Raw genomic sequence first — 17628 nt, 5'->3', positions numbered from 1 at the left:
ATATTTTTTTAAAAGGAGTCTCCATAGGTTTTTATAACCATTGCTCCTTTTATGATACAGAATTAGCCTACAGTTATCTGATTAATACTAGTATAGGTCAGGCTTTACCCTACAGTTATCTGATTAATATTAGTATTGGTCAGGCTTTACTGCTAAATATTTTCACATTATACATGACTTCTGCATCTTATTTCAATTTAAAATAAAAATGTTGATGTAGAAAACTATTACTCTGAGTGTTAAGTATTAAGCTTTTAATATTATTCTCCTAAAATGTCCTTTTAATTATGATTTCTACCTGATGGTGAAGCTAGTATATTATATATAGTAGCTTAATCTAGCAATATTTCTTTTTTTCATGAAATATATTTGAGGGTATAATTTCCTAATAAAACATTTTCTATTCTTTTTTGATCTAATATATTAATGGATATCTGGTTGGGAATGCATATCTAGAGTACCTTATCCTTTTAGCTAAATTATTCATTTATTAATTAAATCACTTAGTATATATTTATAAAATGCTTATCTGCTCTAGATATTTTGCAGGGTACTGAAGATGCAAAATTAATTAACTCTAGTCCTTGCCCACCAGGAGCTCACAACCTGTATACGGAAAAAATCACCATATAACCACAAAGGTCAACATATTCTAATTCAGAGGGACATTCACTCATCAATTCAACACATATCATTGAACACTTAGTAGATGGTATTTTTACATGACACCATATATCATATGGTATTTAAATGTAAAGACATGGTCCTGATCCTCAGGGCTGAATTTCACTGGATATCTTAATACTACATAAATGAGAAATTAAGGAGAACAGAATGGACAAGCATCATTTTTAAATGGTACTCAGAGGAGGAGTTCAGTGAGCTGGAGTCTTTTGGTTACTTCTGCAGGGCTTCTGTGAAAGCAGGATAGTAGTACAGGGCACCCATTTATAGGGAGCCACTCAGCAGGAAATATGGCTGCTTCTAAATGAGCCACCTGTACTTTCCAAAGCACACATAGAGGACTGTAAAGTAACACATGCCAAGCTTGATTGTGGATGCTTCCTTCATTTTTACAATAATAATAAAAATTTATACACATATACATTTATACAAGGGGATGTCCAGAAGCACAAGTACAATGAAATGACTTCAACCTACCATATATTAAAATTTATTACATAAAATTACATGAAATGTAATTACATGAAATGTAATTTTATTATCTTCAGAACATACTGCAAAACAGAGTGATGGTTTTTATCTTTCTACATGCAGCAAAATTTAAGAAATAATTACCTCTTCACAAAAGTCTGTTTTGTCTAAAAATAATATACCTAAAAAATAGATCTCAACATGTTTTCATTTTTAACACTGAAACTCACTAATTGCTTAAAACTCCTTGACAATTGCAAGCATCTGATGAACTATTATCGATCCTTTAGAATTTGGCCCTGGGAATTTGCACCACTGAAGAACATTCATGGCCAACCAAATATGACATTAAGAAGAATGAAAATTTCACAGTACATACTTAGATATAATTTGATACTGAAACAGAATAGAAAGTAAAACTAGATCAAGTACAGATTTTGATTGCATGTGAAATTAAATATTATAATAAAAAGATAAAGAACAAGGTGGAAAGTAAAAGGAAGTTCTACCAATGTAATCCAAATACCATAAAGAAACTATGTTGCCATTGTATTATATAATTCCATATTTTTATCACTAGCACACACTTTCAACAATGATTTTTTAAAGAAATGAGTATTTCTGTCAAATTGAATTAATTATATAATTATTTTTAAAGCTAGGAAAATTTTCAGAATATTTTTGCCATATTGCTTAAGAGAAACTTAATCCATTAAATGAAAATGATGGGAACACTGAAAAAGAGAGTAATTAGAAACACCAGAATAAGTAATTTAGTTTTAAAACAATCACTTATAAGGGGTATAGGTTTCTCAGGATATTATTTTAATTGCCTTTATATGAATTTTCTCAACCTCAGTGATTCTTTCATTTTGTATTTATTTATTTTGATATGGGAGAATCCAAACTGAGCATTTTTCTTATAAATTTATTTTAATAAGGGAAATGAAAGCCATGGTTAATTTATTATATATCTCCATGGATTTAAGTATCTATTATATGCTTAGGAAACTGAAATATACTGAGTGACTTGCAAGATGCATATTTCAATGAAGATGATTATGGAAAAGAGCAGGGATACTGTCAGAATAAAAGGGGATGGTAATTTGCATTTATAAAACACATCCTCTCTGCTATGCAATGTATTGGGCAGCTTTGTCCATGTTATCTCTTTTAATCCCTACAATAATCTTACAAGAAAGTTAAAATTACAGGATTCTAAAAAAGTCAGACTCAAGAGCTTTGCTATAGATGAAATAAATGATGGCAACCCAGAAAAGGGCCAAATTTTCACAGTCCAAGGATTTAATTATCACAGAATTGAATTTCAGGCTTTAGCTCAAGGAGGCAAAAATCAAACTCTGAGAACGCAGAAGGGAAGAGCAAATGAGGAAGTGGACCATTTAGCATCTTAAGGAGTTGACTTCTAATATAGAGTGTGCTCCCTTTGAAGTGGATCCTCCTCTTATAGGTTCTGGAAAGGAACTTGCCTCTCAGGGGATGTGCCACTTCCACTGGACTCCTTTAGCCATTCTTACTAGTACCAGAAATGTGTCAACTGAATAAGGGACTCTGATAAATATTTTGATTATACCCCTTCTCATTTGCTAAAGAAGATTCACCAGATTTTACCCCCAAATTTTAATAGATATCAATGAAAATATCCTTTAAAGTCCCATTGTATATTTAACAACTTATCAATACTTCTTTTTTCACTCATAAATTAACTGTTCAATTTTCTTTTCCTCAGAAAAGTTGACAATGTTTTATCAAGAAACATAATAAATATATTCATATCAAATTTACCCAAAATCAAATGAACTTTACACTAACCCTCAAGAGATTATTCTTCAGGCAAGTAATGTCAAGAGCCCTGATTGCATGAATAATGTGCTTTCCTCTCTGTGCCAGTTTGAAAGGATTATGTACACTAGAAAAACCATGTTTTAATTCTGATCCATCTTGTGGACACAGCTGTTTATTTTAATCCCTATTTTGAACTTTAGGTTGGAAACTTGATTAGATAATCTCCATGGAGATGTGACTCATGCAATTGTGGGTATTAACCTTTGAGTAGAGGGAGATGAGACTCCACCCATTCCAGGTGGGTCTTGATCAGTTTACTGGAATCCTTAAAAGAGGAAACACTTGGGAAAAAGTTTCAGAGAACCACACACGCACAAGATGAGGGCCCATGCAAGCAGAGACCTTTGGAGATGAACAAAGGAAATGCTCCTGGAAGAGCTTCAGGAAACAAGAAGCCTGGAGAAGAAAGCTAGCAGATGTCATCATGTTTGACATGTGCCTTTCCAGCTGAGAGAGAAACCCTGAACATCATTCACCTTCTTGAATCAAGGTATCTTTCCCTCATAGCTTAGATCAGACATTTTTTGCAGCCTTGCTTTAACTTGGACATTTTCACAGCCTTAGAAGTGTCAACTAGCAACTTAATAAATTCCTCTCTTTAAAAACTGTTCCTGGGCAGGTCACAGTGGCTCAGCAGGCAAGAATGCTCACCTGCCATGCTAGAGGACCCGGGTTTGATTCCCGGTGTCTGCCCATGTAAAAAAATAAATAAACTTTAAAAACTGTTCCTTTTCTGGTACATCACATTCTGACAGCCTGCAAACTAAACGCTCTGTCTATTTCTTTATTGCTACAATAATTTTTTTTTTAAAAAAAGAATAATCTAGGAGAAAGTTTTAGGACCATATTGGACAATGTCTCAAGACACTGAGTAGAATAAATAAAAAGATTGATGAATGAATGGATCCACACTGAGGGAGAGGCTGAGAACATTCTGATCAGGAGGCAAACTGGGTCAATGCACACTAGGGCTAGTTGGGAGGGCATGGGAGAGAAGGAGAAAAGGGGGGTCATCTGAGAAATTCTGAAATAATATACTGGACAAAGTCCTCAAATTCATTCCCCTTTGCCTCCTTCCCTTTGAGTTTCTTAAGTGTTAAATGCTTATTTCTTCCTGCCCCTACATTGTGAAGGTTTCTATAAGAAAAGGTAAAGGATTTATGAAAACACTTTGCGCTCTTCATAAGTAAATTATATATATGGGATTATCAACAATACTTGAATTTATTACAGCTGTTATTATTCATCTGTTGCTACTTTTATTATTCTACAACAAATAAATTTGAAGTAATTCTCAAAGTATATGCCATAATGCACCACCACAAGCAATGCTGTGAGGTCATCAATTCCTAGGGAGTGACAGCAGCAACCAGACCACTTCTAGCTTATGAGAGCATTAGGAGGTAAGAGTATCAGTCCTCATTTTCAATATCCCATTCTATCAAATAGTTTCTGTGGGAGTGATGGCCATCTATCAGCTTAATTGTGACTTGTAAGTGCCAATCAGTCTTATACAGCTTGCCTCTGAGATATTAATAAGATGAACTGTAAGACCATAGCTCAACCTCAAACCACTGTGCTGAGATATAATGCTTGCTTATTTGGAACTTTTACATACAGGATATCAGGTTTCATATATATGAAACATCATGAAGAGTTAAGTAGCAAAATCAAAATGTAAAATGAAAATAAGTAATCAGGAAGATGGTAGAATAGGAGGGGCAGAACTAACTTTCCTTCCATGAAATAAATAGAAAAAAGGCAGAAAATAACTAGGACAACAGTTCAAGATATAAGTGGCCACTTTATATAGGGAGGACCGAGATAAAAATGTGGAGAAATTATGACACAAAGGATGGCATGAGTTTATTTTAATCATGTCCAACTCCGGGGCCAGCTGCTACGTGCCACCCCACAGTGGGTGAAGGAGTTGAGCACTCCAGCTTTCCCATCTCTACAACCAGTTTAGGAGTCACCTCTCAGCCCCAAAGCCAGGAGCTCAGGTATAGGAATTTGGAAATCCATAGACTTCTTTTAGCCCACTCAGAGAACTTGCTGTGGTGTGCAGTACCTACCCCCAAACCTGAGGCAGGTTACTATGGGTGCTTGGTTTGGAGATGACTTGGGGAGTTTCCCCTTAGGAGGAGAGGGGACACAGAGCATAGCAGAGCTGATCTGACAATTAGCAGGCAATAGAAACACTCTATGCTCTGCAGTCGTGTCCGTTCTCCATGGAATCCCATGGCACTCACAGTGTGAATGGCAGGGGCATGCTAGAGAGCCATACAAAAGCACCAAGAGCCTCAGCCCCCATCAGTGTCCCATGGTTCATGGTGGGCAGGGATCTTGCAGGCTGCTGACTAGCAGGGCACCTACAAGCTGGCTGAGGGCTGGGAAGGATGAAACTTACAACTCCACAGCCTGAGTTTTCTTCTCCTCAGAAGGCTGGTAATCACCAGACCCATCATGTCCTCAAGTGAATTCTCCAGCAAAATGCACAGCATCCACCCCAGACCCCCAGGGCTGGAGATCTCCAGCGTGCATGAAGACTGCCCCAATGACTGAAATTTTACCTGGTTTGGACCCCACCCAGGTGGCTGACACAGTCAGGGAAAAGCAGGCTTGAGAGAAGGAGGTGAACCAAGACCACCATCTACCAGGAATGTAAAGTGTACCCTGACAAGTTGCTGTTCTGCCATATCTCCTATATAGGTCCAAATAGACTTACATCTCCCATGAGAGGCTTTGGCCTTGCTTGGACTGGAATTGCTGACACACCAAGTGCCAAAGGAAACCTTTAATGCAAATCCAAGCAACTATAAAACCTTAGGTGAGCAAGGGAAATAAACTTTTGAAAGAATATTATCAAGATAATTAAATCTGAAGAAATCAGCAGAAAATAGCAAAGCACATGAAGGTGGAAGAAGAGATGGCCAAATGACCAAATTAAAGAAGAATTTGGAGCAACTAATCAAATAAGTACACACAAATCTCCAAAATAACTTCGATGGGCTGGCCAAATACGTAAAGCATATCAAGAAGACACTAGAGGAGCATAAAAATACTTTGGAAGAGTAAATAGGAAAATAGCAGATCCTATGGAAATGAAAGATACTATAAATCAAATAAAAATATGCTATAGACACACAACAGCAGATTTGAAGAAGCAGAAGAAAGAATAAGTGAACTACAGGAGAACACAATTGAATGTGAATGCACTAAAAAACACATGGTGAAAAAGATGGGAAAATGTGAATTGAATATCAGAGAAATGATGGATAAGATGAAGCACATAAATACAAGAATCACTGGTGTCCCAGACTGAAAAGAGAAAAGGGTGAGGAAGACTTTAAGAAGTGATAATTAGGAAAAACTTCCCAACCCTTATAAAAAACATATATATGCAAATCAAAGAAGCCCAATGAACTCCAAATGGAATATTTTAAAATAGAACCACTCCAAGACACATACTAATCAGGTTGTCAGATGCTGAAGAGGATAAGAAAGCCCTGAAAGCAGCAAGAGAGAAGCCATTCACTACATACAGGGGAAGCCATATAAGACCAAGTACTGACTACTCAACAGGCACCATGGAGGTGAGAAGGCAGTGGTATGACATATTTAATATTCTAAGAGAAAAAAATTTCAGGCAAGAACTATTTAATCAGGAAGGCTGTCCTTCAAAAGTGAGGGAGAGTTTAAAATCTTCACACACAAACAAATGCTGAGGGAATATGTTTAAAAGGGACTTGCCCTGCAAGAAATACTAAAGGTTGTTCTGTCAGCTGGAAAAAAAAAGACAAGAGAGAGAGAGAGAGAGGCCTTTACAAGGCACAGTATTGAAGAGTATTAGTAAGGGTAACAAAGCATTAAAAGAGAGAGTGGGGAAAAATAGATCTGACAAAGAAAACTAAAGGATAAGATGATTGGTTCAAATATTATCTTTCCAGTAATAACTTTGACTGTGAATAGATCAAACTTCCTGATTAAAAGATACAGATTGGTAGAATGGATTAAAACATATGATTCATCTCTATGCTGTTTACAAGAGACTCATTTTAGATCCAAGGATACAAATAGATTGAAAGTGAAAAGGATGGAAAAAATACTCCACACAAGGTATAACCAAAAGGAAGAAGGAGTAGATATACTAATATCAGGCAAAATAGGCTTTAAATGCAAAGATATCATAAAAGACAAGGAAAGACACTATACATTGATAAAGGAACAATTCACCAAGAAGAGATAACAATCATAAATGTTTATGCACCCAATCAAAGAGCTCCAAGGTACATGAGGCATACATTGAAAGGAGCAAACTGAAGGGAGCAATGCACAGTTCTACAATAATAGTGGGATACTTCAGTACACCATTCTCTTCTATAGATAGAACAACCAGATAGAGTAACAATAAGGAAATAGAGAACCTAAAAAAGGTGATAAATGAATTAGACCTAATAGATATATACTGATCACTGCATCTCAAAACACCAAGATATACATACTTCTCTAGTGCTTATGGAATGTTCACAAGAATAGATCACATGCTAGGGAACAAAATAGATCTCACTACATTTTAAAAGACTGAAATTATTCACAACACATTCTCAGACCATAAGGAAATGAAGCTAGGAATCCATAATCACCATAGAAACAGAACTTTCGCAAATATATGGAGGTTAAACAACACACTCTTAAGCAACCAGTGGGTCAAAGAAGAAATTGCAAGAGAAAGCAGTAGATATCTAGAGATGAATGAAAATGAGAATACAACATATCACAACCTATGGGATGCAGCAAAGGTGGTGCTGAGAGGGAAATTTATAGTTCTAAATGCGTACAGGGGGAAGAAAGAGCTAAATGCAAAGACTAAAATGAACAACTGAACAAGTTGGAGAAAGAGCAGCAATCTAACCCTAAAGCATGTAGAAGAAAAGAAACAACAAAGATTGAAGCAGAAATAAATGAACTGGAGAACAAAACAATAGGAAGAATCAATAAAACCAAAAGTTTGTTCTTTGAGAAGATCGGTAAGATTGATAAATCCTTAGCTCTTAGACTGACAAAGCCAAAAAGAAAGATGTACACAGTATTAAAAATGAGAGGGGAATCATTACTATGGATCCTGAACAAATTTAAAAAATCATAAGAGGGTACTATAAGCAACTTACACAAGTAAACTAGACCACTTAGAAGAAAAGGAGGACTTCTTAGAATAATATGAAATCCTACACTGATTCAAGAAGAAACAGAGAACTTCAACAAACCAATCACAAGTAAAGAGAGTCAATCAGTCATCAAAAACCTCCCTACAAAGAAAAGCCTAGGATCAGATGGCTTCACAGGGGAATTTTACCAAGCATTCCAAAAAGAACTAACACCATTCCTACTCAAACTCTTCCAAAATATTGAAGAAAAAAAAAGGAAAATCTAACTTATTTTATAAAGCTAATTCCACTCTAATATCAAAACCAGAGAAAGTTACTATAAGAAAGAAACACTACAGGCCAATCTCCCTAATGAATATAGAAGCAAAATTGATCAACAAAATATTGCAAATCAAATCCAAAGGCACATTAAAAGAATTATACACCACGACAAAGTGGGGTTTATTCCAGGCATGCAAGGCTGTTTCAACATAAGAAAATCAATCAATCAAATACCACATGGTAACAAATCAAAAGGGAAAAAAAATCACATGATCAGGTCAAATGATGCTAAAAAAGCATTCAAGAAAATTCAGCATTCTTTTCTGATAAAAACATTTCGCGAGGTAGAAATTGAAGGAAACTTCTACAATGTGATAAAGCATAAATACAAAGAAAAACCACAGCCAGCATCTACTCAATGGTGAGACTCTAAAAGCTTCTCCCCTAAGAGCAGGAATGAGACAAGGATGCCCACTTTCACCACTATTATTCAACATCGTGCTGGAAGTACTAGCTAGAGAAATTAGGCAAGTAAAAGATATAAAAGTTTCAGGGTGCATGGGTGGTTCAGGGGTAGAATGCTCACCTTTCATGTGGGAGACCATGCACTCCCCTCACCCCCCCCAAACAAAAGAAATAAAAGGCATTTAAATCAGAAAGGAAGTAGCAAGTTTTTCATTATTTGCAGATGACATTATTCTATATTTGGAAAATCCTGAGAAATACATAATAAAGCTACCTGAGCCATTAAATTCATAAAATGGCAGAATATAAGATTAATGTGCAGAAATCAGTAATGTTTCTATATACTAGTAATGACCTGAGGAGGCAATTAGGAAAAAATTCCTTTCAAAATAGCAACTAAAAGAAACAAGCATTTAGGAATAAGCTTAACCAAGGATGTAAAGATCTCTTCATAGAAAACTGCAAAATTTTGTTAAAATAAAGCAAAGCAGATCTGAATAGGGGGAAAGCTTTTCCATGTTTATGATAGGAAGGCTAAATGTTGTGATGATGTCAATTCAACCCAAACTGATCTACAGATTCAATGCAATACCAATCAAAATCCTAACAACCTACTTTGAAGACTTGGAAAAGTTAGTTACCAAATTTACTTGATGGAACAGAGGCATCAAATTGCCAAAAACACCCTAAACAAGAAGAATGAAATGGGAGAACTTACATTTCCTGAGTATAAAACTTCTTATAAAGTGACTAGTGGTAAAAACAGCATGGTATTGGCATAAAGATAGATATGTTGATTGATGGAATCAAATTGAGTGTTTGGAAATAGACCTCTCCCCATATATATGGTCAATGGATTTTCAACAAAGGGCTCAAAATCTGCTGAACTGGGACAATATAGTCTCTTCAATAAATGAGGCTGGGAGAATTTGATATCCATAGCCAAAGGAATGAAAGAGGACCCCTACCTCACTCCCTATACAAAAATTAACCAAAGTGGATCCAAGACCTAACTAAAGAGGCAGTACCATAAAACCCCTAGAAGAAAATATAGGGAAACATCTTCAAGACGTAGTATTAGGAGGTAGCTTCTTAAACCTTACACCCAAAGCACGAGCAATGAAAGAAAAGAAAAACATAAATGGGAACACTTCAAAATCAAATGCTCCTGTACCTCAAAAGACTTGTCAAAAAGGTGAAAAGGTAACCAACTCAATATGAGAAAATATTTGGAAATCATTTATCTGTTAAGCATTTGGTATTCAGTATATATAAAGAAATCCTGCATCTCAACAACAAAAGAACAAACAACTCAATTATAAAATGGGCAAAAGATATGAATAGAAATTTTTTTCCAAAGAGGAAATAAAAAATGGCTTAAAAACACATGAAAAGAAGTTCATTATCATTAGATGCCAGGAAAATGTAAATCAAAACCACAAGGATATATCATTTCACACCTATAAGAATGGCTACCATTAAACAAACAGGAAACAACAAATGTTGAAGAGGACGTGGAGAAATTGGAACTCTTATCCACTTCTGGTGGGGATGTATAATGGTACAGCCACTGTGGAACACAGTTTGACTGTTCCTCCAAAAACTAAAACACAAGTTACCCAACAACCCAGCAATTCCACTACTCAGTATATACCCAGAAGATCTGAAAGCAGTGACGTGAATAGATATATGCACACAGATGTTCACAGCAGCATTATTCACAATTGCCACAAGATGGAAACAATCCAAGTGTCCATCAACAGACAAGTTGGATAAACAAAATGTGATACATAATATGATGGAATATCATGCAGCAATAAGAAGGAATGAGGTCCTGAAGCACATGGATGAAACTTGAGGACATAATACTAAGTGAAATAGGCCAGACACACAAGGATAGATACTGTATGACTGCACTATCATGTGCCCCCTAGAAAATGCAAAATCAGACTCTTAAAACGTAGAATATAGGGGACATAGTGATAGAAACTAGAGAAGGGGGAACTGTGATCTAACATGTACAAACTTGTTAATGAGGTGGAAAGAGGTATTGGTAGTACATTAGTGTGATTATAAGTAATAGTGTCTATTGAAGGTGAATATGATTGATTGAACAGGGTTATTTAAAGTCATGTGTCTCACCAGATTAGCACTACATATATAAATATGTTCTTGCATGAACTACTTCAAAACAATGACACTTGTTTAATAAGTTAATAATAAAGTGGTATGCTGGTCTAAAACTCTTATGCAACAGAAAAGCCATATGCTTTTAATCCTAATCCAATCCAGTGGGGGCAGATCTATTGCATGTGTGTGGGACCTTTGTTTAGGTTGTTTCCATGGAGATTTAATCCACCCAATTGTGGGCGGGATCTTTTTATTAGATGAAGTTATGACCCTGCTCATTTAAGGTGGGTCTTATTCCTTTTATTGGAGCCTTGTATGAAGAGAATAAAAGGCAGAAAACATAGAGAGAGCTCAGAGCTGAAACAGAGAGCAGAGAGATAAAACCAGGCACAGACATTTGAAGAGAAGATCCATGAGGAGGCCACTGGAACTAGGAGCTGAAAGCAACAAAATCCAGGAAGAAAGGGCCAGCAGATGTCATCATGTGCCTTCACATGTGACAGAGAAACCCCAGACATGATTGGCCTTTCTTGAGTGACAGTATCCTCTTGTTGATGCCTTAGTTTGGACATGTTTTCATGGGCTTAGAATTGTAGCTTATAAATTAATACATCACCTTTGAACAATCCAACCCATTTCTGGGATATTAAATTCTGGTAGCATTAGCAAACCAGAACAAGTGGTATATGGGAGAACTACCTATTACATGCTATGTACTATACCTAATAGAAATAGCTCACTAGTACCACAGTAATACTATGGGTAAATAATTGTGATAGGGGATAATAGTTATGGGGTGTTTTGGTTTTTCCCTTTGGAGTGGGTGTATCTATCTGTTAGTTTTCTCTTTACAGCAATGAAAATTTTCTAAATTGAGAGTGATGATAATTATACAATTAAGTGAGGATACTGTAAATTGGATAAAACATATGCTATGTGAATATATTTCAGCCATATCTGCAGATTCAAAATAACTAAACAAATAAACAGAAAGATTAAGGTGCTAAGAGATGTGGAAAGAAGTATACATATTCAATATTGGTAGGGTAGCAGAATGGAGGAGCCCATCTAGAGGATAATTTGGCAGACCCACAGGGTGCTATATATAAGGTTGCCATATGTTCAGGCAATCTCATTACTAAGATTAAATTGGAAGAACTGAAAGTAGGGAGTAGAATAGACACTTGCATATTGATGTCTATAATTGCATTAATCATGGTATCCAATGGATGGAGGTGGCTGAAGGGTACATCTGCTGAGAAGCAGAATGGCAAACTGTGGTATATGCATATGATGGAACATTGTGCAGCTGCAGAAACGAATGAAGTCATGGGGTATGCAACAAGGTGAATGAATCTCAGGAACATTAGGCTGAGCAAAATAAGCCAAAAACAAATAGATGAATATTGTATGGTTTCTTTTAGAAAAAAAACTTATAAGAAAATTAGGGTCTAGATTGTAAGCTTTTACAGCAGTCACATTTAATCCTGATCTATAAGTGTTACTTCTAAACTTTGAGATGCTGTGCTGTATGTATATATTTTCCTGAAGCTTTGGGTACCTGTGTGACACCTAAGACTCAGAGTTAGAGGTCTGCAATTCTGAGGGTGAAAATTGCTCCATGTGGCAACTGGAAAGAAGCGGAAAAAGAGGACAGCCTTCAATTAGAGATCAGAACAAAACTGAGCTAATTGGGGCTAAAGTAAATCAGAATACAAGGCAAAACATGATATTGTCTGTATTTTACAACTTCACATTCTGTGTGAGACCAAGGGAAGAGATATTTACTCTGTTTCAAACTTAAATTTTCAGTAGCACATAATCTAACTTAACCTGTTTTACCAGTTCATTTACACAACCTAAACACATGTAGCCTAGACTAGGGAATGAAATCTTCTATTCTGTATAGCTTAATGAAATGTTTTGATACATTCCAGAGTATGTTGACAGATAATTAAAACATATTGTCAAGTCTCTATAGGGACTGGAGAAAAAAATACGGAACTATTAAACTTCTCCATCTGATTCTGGGAAATTCTTGATACTCTTTCAAGTATTATGGACTCCCATGTTAGTAGGCCAAGCTTTATCTCAAGAGGCTTGTTGTTATAAAAATTATTTTTGCAATAGGAAACTAAGCCTACCAATAATTATGCCCAAGAGTCACCTCCAGAGAAACTTGTTTCTCAGATGTGACCCCTCTTTCTTTCTCTAAGCCCAATTTTGCAAGTAAACTCATGACCCTCTCCCCTATGTGGCACATGATTTCCAGGGATTTCAGTCTTCCCTGGCAATGCTGGACATGACACCCATGAATGAGTCTGGCTCTAACATGAAGAGATTGACAATGCCTTCCTGACAAAAAGGGGAAAACAAATGTAACAAAATAAGGTATCAATGGCTAAAAGAGATCAATTAGAGTTGGGAGGCTATTCTGGAGGCTACTCTTAGGCTAACTTTAACTAGATATTATGAATTGACATGGTTTGCCAAACCCCAACGAACACCATTCCTGTTAACCCTAAAGACACCTAGCACTGTATCTGAGATTCTACACTATTTCATGTACTAAATTTACTTTCCAGAAGCCTATAACCTCCAGAATGTTCTAGGACAGATAAGTCCTGAAACTCAGAGGGGCCAGCCATTTCAGAACACCACCTAGTTCCATCCCTCCATTCTATATTGTCAATACTCCTTTTCAACACAAAGAAGCTAGAACCATCATTGTACATATACCCCTGAAGATGGGGAGACAGATCAAATGAGAGGGAGGAGCTGTAACAGAGAGGATAGGATTTAACAAAATGATTGTGAATCATTATTTTGATATTTTTTATGAGTTTCACTGATTAGAATAGCCAGAAGGAAATATCTGAAATTGAGGAACTAGAATCCATACCATACTTTGAAACTTGCTCTATAACTACTTGTTAAACTGTAGTTTGAAATTTATTGCTCTTCTGCTTACATGTTATGTTTCACAATAAAAAATGTTAAAAAATAACTATAAATGTTCATAAACAAAACCCATTCAGTTAATTCATTTTCTTCTAATTCCTTTTATATCTCCAATTCATCTCAGAGACATCCACAGCTCTTAAAATCTTGAAATGATCCTTGATGCAGTTATTTCTGCTGGTCCCACCAAACATGTCACCAAAATCTTATCAAACCTCCCTTGCTCTACTTCTCAAATGTGTCCACTCTTTCCTTTCTAACTTCTGCTTAGTTCAAGGCTTTCTTACCTCACACCTAAATTGCTGGAGTTGCCCAGTGTTCTAGTTTGCTAGCTGCTGGAATGCAATATACCAGAAATGGAATGGCTTTTAACAAGGGGAATTTAATAAGTTGCAAGTTTACAGTTCTAAGGCCTAGAAAATATCCCGATTAAAACAAGTCTAAAGAAATGTCCAATCAAAGGCATCTAGGGAAAGATACCTTGGTTCAAGAAGGCCGATGAAGTTCAGGGCTTCTCTCTCAAGTGAGAAGGCATGTGGCGAACACAGTCAGGGCTTCTCTCTCAGCTGGAAGGGCACATGGTGAACACAGCGTCATCTGCTAGATTTCTCTCCTGGCTTCCTGTTTCATGAAGCTCCCCGGGAGGCATCTTCCTTCTTCATCTCCAAAGATCGCTGGCTGAAGGACTCTCTGCTTCATAGTGTCACTCTCTCTGAATCTCTCTGAATCTCTCATTCTCCTTTTATAGGACTTCAGAAACTAATCAAGACCCACTCAAATGGGTGGAGACATGTCATCCCCTAATCCAGTTTAACAACCATTCTTAACTAAATCACATCAACCAGGGAGATGATCTCATTACAGTTTCAAATATACAGTATTGAATAGGGAGTATTCTACCTTTAAGAAATGGGATTTATATCAAAACATGGCTTTTCTTAGGGGGCATACTTCCTTTCAAACCAGCACACCCAGTAAGAAATTTCCCAAAAGGATAGCCTGAGAGTTCGGCTGAAATCTCATTTGGGTCAGAATCACGTGATGATCCCATCACCCGCTATTGCTTCTTCTATCTATGCCAGTGTCTTACTGGCCTCAGTTTTCCTCATCATCCCCCAAATTATAGGCACCCTTGAAGACTGAGTTCACCTGTGTCCCTTTCCTGAAGATTGTCTGCACTACTTTGTATCCTCAGTGCTTTGTATCTTCCCTAAATTGTTGATATGTGACAAGCTGGTATGCTAACTTTTTTATTCCTTGCTGTTTGTATTCTGAGTGTTTTGGTGTTTTTCTGTATGAATAGTTTCTTTCTCCATCTAAAAAATAGCCTCCTTGAAGACAGGGTAGGATAATGAATACTCTAATTATAGTGTCACAAAGTAAGTTTGGGAGTTAAGAGAGAAACAGTGAAATACACATGTTACTATGTTAAACTGATAATTATTTTTATTGTTTAACATAATTTTATTAAATTCTAAATTCTAATAATTTGTTTATAGATCACTTTGATTCAAATAAACTAGTAACCTTTTAATGCTTTCAAAATGTTATGAAAACACAATTTATTGTCTATGTATAAAATGAATAAAATGTCTTTCAACATCAACAAAACAACTTTATGCTTTCAAAATTTATTTATAAATATAAATATATTTATTTATTTATAAACAAATGACTAATGTTCCATTAGTCAAGCTGTTTATATGTCACGGAGTTCCAATAAATTAATCAAAACTGTAGAGAATCCTCTGGGCCCTTGATGTCCTATGTTACAGAGATGGCAGATTTCATTACTGTAAATGTTGCCTAGTTATCCATTTAGCTGCAGACAACTACTTTTACCTAACTAACAGCTTCAAACTCTACCACTGAGGTAAGTTTCCTGTTCATTTTCTTTGTCCATTCATTCTGCCTGCCCATTCACGGCATTGCCATTTTGATTAACTTAATGGAGAAACCCTGACTTTGAGATACTGTTTCCTAGACCCTCTAATTGTTTTTCCTAAGGAACTTCATAGTACTGATAGCCTAGCCTTCTCATCAGTTAAACTCAAACCACAATCATATTTTATTCTTTCCTTTATCTCACTTACAATCCAACTCATCAAAGAACACTGGAAATTCTATGTTTTAAAAATCTACCATCTTGCTCTTATTGTCATTACCTCAGAATTACACTATAGAACAACTTCCAATTGGCTACTCCTTGCTTCTACAATCTCTGCTACAGATCAGCATTTTAAAATGTGATACCAAATAAAAAGTGATGTAAAAATTCATGCATCTAAAAGTAAATTCATTTCTCTTTCTCACTCCAAATATACTGCAGTGTTTGTATTTTAAATGCAACTTTGAAACTGTAAGCAAGTTGTGCTTTTAAGTTTTAGTCTCACAGAGGAACAAGATGTAGAGCATGCACCCAGCATGGCTGGACACCAATTAAGCTATCCATGAATCATTACTGCTTGTGTTTTCTCATTTATTGCCCTAGACTTTGAGTCACCAAGCACCATGTATCTTAAAGGATGTAAAACCAAAAAGATATAGTAAATAACAATAAGGAACTAATGAAGTTCTCCAAATCCCTGTTACCCATTTCTTTGTCTGAAAAATGTACAAAGGCATGTTTATACTGGGAGCAGATTTGAGAATTTTCACCTGACCTCTCACCAACGTCTATAGAACATCTTTTCTTCCACAGCCCATTCGGTGTGCCTGTGCATTATACTGCACTGTGCAACAAAACCAGATTTGGAGGGGCTTCATTTTCAATACTTTCTATCCATTGTTCCAAGTCAGTATATTATAGTTGCTAAGTCCAGAAATGTTGGCATCACCCTCAAAAACTCTCTTTCTCTAACATTACAGTCCACCACTTACCAAATGCTTATAGGGATTTAAGAGTCAAAACTTTGTGAAATCATGGCAAACAAATTTAAAACACCTTCAAGCAATTAAAATACCCTTTTATTTTTATTTTTTTCCATGCAATTTCAAAAACAAGGGGACCCCAAACCAGTTACTCATGAAAATTCTGAGGTGTGATATGACAGCTCAAGCACTGGCTGGTGGCAAAGCTAAGTTATACTCCTAGTTTCCAGTTATCCAGGAAGTGGATTTCCTTCACCTCATATATTATATTAAATCAAAATACTCAATAGTAAGTGCTAATTCTTGGAACTTTCTATTTGTGTTACGTTATGTGTATTTTTCTAGTGTTATGTTATGTGCATCTTTTCTAGATTCTTTTTAATTTTCAAGCTCAATAACCCTAATTATTTTAATATTTGTATATGCTTCAGTCTATCATAGGATTTTGTGTGTGTGTGTGCATAGCAGGCACCCAGAATCGAACCCAGTTCTCCAGCATGGCAGGAGAGAACTCTGCCTGCCAAGCCACCGTGGCCCACCCTCTATCATAGGAATTTAACAGAATTATTCTCATATAATTATTTTATGAAATCTTTACTTGGGGAAAGATTTCTTTTGAATTCCCTTGATGATGTAGAAAACCAAATAGCCTTCATGTCAAAATTCATGGAGTGGGGAAAAATAATAATTTGAATCTGAATATATATTTTATGATTCTTTTCTTTGTAAAGCGTCATTAAGAATACCATAA

At 36.0% G+C, this 17628-nt stretch overlaps 1 protein-coding gene across 1 annotated transcript in view; it reads right to left on the bottom strand.

Moving 5' to 3' along the window:
• LOC143673066 (structural maintenance of chromosomes protein 6-like) overlaps positions 1-17628 on the bottom strand; it is a 75884-nt gene that overhangs the window by 40455 nt on the left and 17801 nt on the right. The gene's annotated exons all lie outside the window — the stretch shown is intronic.

Source organism: Tamandua tetradactyla, unplaced genomic scaffold (genome assembly GCF_023851605.1).
Source record: "Tamandua tetradactyla isolate mTamTet1 unplaced genomic scaffold, mTamTet1.pri scaffold_103_ctg1, whole genome shotgun sequence".
NCBI classification, from domain to species: Eukaryota; Metazoa; Chordata; class Mammalia; order Pilosa; family Myrmecophagidae; genus Tamandua; species Tamandua tetradactyla.
The sequence above is the reverse complement of the archived record's forward strand: the minus strand, read 5'-3'. Positions and strand labels throughout refer to the sequence as shown.